The sequence below is a fragment of the Neomonachus schauinslandi genome, chromosome 4, assembly GCF_002201575.2.
Source record: "Neomonachus schauinslandi chromosome 4, ASM220157v2, whole genome shotgun sequence".
NCBI lineage: Eukaryota > Metazoa > Chordata > Mammalia > Carnivora > Phocidae > Neomonachus > Neomonachus schauinslandi.
This window is the reverse complement of record NC_058406.1, coordinates 55,948,577-55,952,961: the sequence shown is the minus strand read 5'-3', so window position 1 is coordinate 55,952,961 and position 4,385 is coordinate 55,948,577. Positions and strand designations below refer to the sequence as shown.

The window sequence follows — 4,385 nt, the reverse complement described above, 5'->3', positions numbered from 1 at the left end:
ATATTGTACATTTTAAAGTACATTGGGAAGATGTGTTTTCCTGAAAATATCATTAATAACAATAAACTGCTTTGCCACAATTTCAGCTTGTCCAGAAATTTTACAAGAAAAGATCATTGCATATTGGTTATTACTCCCAAAAAGGCAACTCAAAACCATATTACTGATGACAAGTTGGCTACATTATCTTTGCTTACAGAAAGATAGGAGTTTAGAGATTGATGGTTGAGCAGAACTGACTGTTCTTCCAATCAAAAACTCAGGCTGACATGCTTTATCTAGCAGCCATGAATAATGTCCTCATTTTTCAAAACCATTATTATGTGTCTGCTCAAGTCCAGGAATATAGTTGTGTCCCCTTTGCAGTTTGCTACAGATAAAAGAAAAACCTACCAATATAATTCTAGATAACAGATATATAACTAATGAATATTATTTTTCATGATGATAAAATAGATCAGAATGAGGCATCCAGCAAGGAAGGTTATTGGACATATGGTAAATGCTTTAAAACAATAAGCCACAATTTTGTACCATGTATAACTAAAGCCTCTGAAATGTTATTTGAAGATGGCCTAAACTTATTTAAGAAGAAAAGTAAAGATGGTATTCAGGTTGATCAATATTTAATGGGTACATCTTATGTCTTCGATATTGTGCAAAATTCTGAGAAGAATACAAGGGAAAACATACCACAAACAACTGGAGAAATGGATTGATCCATTGTTATAATTATGGATATTAACCTAATAGCTCTATTGACATGCAGTCCTTGAAATTACTCCCCATGCCCCAAATATCATACAGTTTTTAACTTTGTAAGTGATCAAAGAGAATTCAAATTTATTTATTTTTTTAAGTAGGCTCCACACCCCGTGTGGGGCTTGAACTTATGACCCTGAGATCAAGAGACTCAGGCTCTAACAACTAAGCCAGCCAGGCACCCCCAGTGATCAAAGAGAATCCACATTGAAATAAGATGTTATTTATAATTATTAAGTCATACAAAATTAATTATTGTAAAAGTCTTTATTTTTAAAATTTTTTAAAGATTTTATTTATCCATTTGGCAGAGGGAGAGAGAGAACAAGCAGGGGGAGCAGCCCCAGAGGGAGAGGGAGACACAGGCTCCCCACTGAGCAAGGAGCCCGACACGGGGCTCCATCCCAGGACCCCGGGATCATGACCTGAGCCAAAGGCAGATGCTCAACTGACTGAACCACCCAGGCATCCCATTATAAAAGTCTTTAATGCTGGAGAACTAGAAATAAAAATGCAACAATTACAGTTGTAAGTGGTGTTGCTGATTAGCACAATATTTTTGAATTAATTCTGAAAAAAATAATTCTTCAGAAAAAGCTATATAAATTTAGATGTCAACTGCAAAAATTTTTTAAATGAGATCATCATAAATATCATAGGAGGATGTTGACAAAGTTATAGAACATCAGTTCAATGAAATATAATGTGATCATAAACATTTATGTTATAAAATTAAAAGCATACCTTGGAGATATTGCAGGCTCAGTTTCAGAACACTGCAATAAAGCAAATATTGCAATAGAGTCAAATGAATTATTTGGTTTCCCAGTGCATATAAAAGTTAGGTTTTCACTGTATTGTCGTTTATTAAGTGTGCAAAAGCATTATGTCTCAAAACCAATGTACATACCTCAATTAAAAAAATACTTTATTGCTAAAAGATGCTAAACATCATAAGCTTTCAATGAGTTGTAATCTTTGATCACAGACCACCACAACAACAAAATAATAATATTGAAACAGTTTGAAATATTGCAAGAATTACCAAAGTGTGACACAGAGAACAAATGAAAAAAATGCTATTGAAAAAATTGTGCTGATAGACTGGCTTGATGTTGGGTTTCACAAACCTTCAGTTTGTAAAAAATACAATGTCTCTGAAACACAATAAAGAGAAGCACAATAAAACAAGGTATGCCTGTAATTTTAGCGATTTCTTAGAAATATTCATTCTAGGTAAGTCTCCTGGCTATGATGGAGTAGTAGGTAGCAGACCAATACTTTCAACCTAGAATAATTAAAAAACAAAACAACAACAATGAAAAATACTCCACTAAAATCTTGATAAAGATATTAGAGAGCTTCTAATGTACCAGGGTGTGAGGGGCCACATCAAGCAGAGAAGGGAAATTTATTAAAGTGTGCCTAACTTTCTGCATGTTGTTTTTTCTCTTAGGACATTTGTTCATATTCTGCATAGGTCAAGAGACCAAAAGACCAAGAAGCTTGTGGGAATAGATACTGGCAGAGAAGCCAGTAGAATTTCAGAATGATCTCTCAGTCTGGGAAGATAGAAGTTGAGTTTAGGGTGGCCAAAGCAGCCTGAATTTGAAAGTTTAAGATCTCACTGAGAACAAAGGTGCAAATAAGTCACCTTGACACTGGATGACACTGGTTTACCTTCCAAAACATTTGCCATTTCAGCTGCACGTGACAAGAAGCTAAGAAATCAAGCAAAAAGTGATTGTGAAGCAGAGTAGAATTTTGGTAGTCTTCCGCTGTTGAGAAAAGAAATGAAGTTTAGAAACTCCCAAGAATGAGGGCTTTAAAATAGAGCCCACACTGTCAGTTGGGACCCCTGGAGAGCTATAGTGTGGGAACATGGGCAAAAAAGAGAAAGTTTGAACTTAAGACACTGAAAACCAGCTTTAAGTTAGTTCAGTCCATGATCAGATTGAGCTGATATGCCTTCTGTTGCTTATCAGAGAATAGGGTAAATCATCTCTAAGGGGAGATAACATTATCCAAGCCCATAAATTTTCAGATGCAACATATGACATTAAAAACTATATTTTTGACATATGAAGAAATAGGATCAAGAGAAAGAATAGGTAACACAAACAAATCCTAACCCTTTAGGAGAAGCCAGAGTTACAAACACAGCAGTCACAATGTCCATAATGATACAAAAACACAAAACAAAATGAAAAACAGGAAAATGTGATCCAATTGCAAGAGAAAAGACAAAATGGAGGCCATATGCAAGAAGACCGAGATTGGAGTTAGCCTTCAAGGATTTTATAGCAAGTATAGAGCTATCTGCAGTGATGAAAAAGAAATACCACTGACGTGTGCATGCATATGTGTGTTTGTGTGTCACACAGAGTTTTTTCTGACTCCTCCCCATCTCCTGGGTCCAAGTCCATGTAATGACTGGTAAGCGGGCTCACTCAGTGCTCAGGAAGACCCTCCTGTGTGTGGTGTTAGTCTAGGGGTGCCGGACCATTCCATGTTTGCTGTAGTCTCTTGCTCCAGTGTGCCCAAGTGGATCACGTACATGAAAGGAGATGTAGTTATCTTGGTTTTAAATGGTGATGACCAGATGTTTGTCATCTTTGGGCACAGGGAACAGGTACCAGAATATGTCAGACATTCCCTCGCCCAGGTGGACAGAGAAGCCATATATTATGAGGTAAGGATTGGCCTGACATGGTGTCCAGGTTGGAGACATCATGACACATGATCACATTCACAGTATAGAATAAGCAGTGAGGCTGAAAGATAAATAGCTGACAATGAACCCCACAGGTGTGCCTCGATGCTCATGAACAACCAGCATGTTGGTGACCTTGCTGGACAGGCTTACACCAGTGCCCCTATCTCATACCAGCCACAGTTCATGCACGGGGCACCCCAGAACATCAACTTCAGTGCCTTTGCAAAAATCTGAGGTGGGAACTGGGGCCTGGGGAGGTAGTAATCATGACCTTGGGATTCTTGACCCCTGACCATCAAGAAGATAAAGGGTAACATTTTCAGTGTTAAAAGAAAAATAAAATTCACCAAAGAATTCTACATGCAATGAAAATATTTTTCAACATAAAAGGCAAAATGAAGATATTTCAAATTAAAAGATAACTAAGAGAGTTTATCACTAACAGATTTACACTGTAAGAATTTTTAAAAGAAGTCCTTAAAGTTGAAGGGAAATTATGCCAGATAGGAATTTGGTTCTTCAGGAGAAAATAAAAAGCATCACAATTTATTTAATATCTGGGAGATTGTAAATATCTTAAAATTCCTTTAAAATAACATGTACCATTTATAAATGGTGGAGTTTGTAATATATGTTAGAAATTCTGGTGGCGTTTCTGGTGGAGTTTTATAATATATGTTAGAAATATTACATAACTATAGCATAAAGAATGAATGGTGATAAATGAACCTACAAGGTTACAGGGTTTCTACATTATTTTGTGTGAAATAGTACAATATTAACTCTAAGTACACTACATAACATTTTGGATGTGTATTGAAATACCTTGAGAAGCAATAAAAAATAACAACACAAAAAAGTATAGCTTAAAATACCAACAGAGAGCTTAAAATGGAATTCAATATAT

At 36.0% G+C, this 4,385-nt stretch overlaps 1 pseudogene; it reads right to left on the bottom strand.

The window, feature by feature from the left end:
- Positions 1 to 3,208: 3,208 nt before the first annotated feature.
- Positions 3,209 to 3,767, bottom strand: LOC110570128 (annotated as a pseudogene).
- Between the last annotated feature and the right edge of the window lie 618 nt (positions 3,768 to 4,385).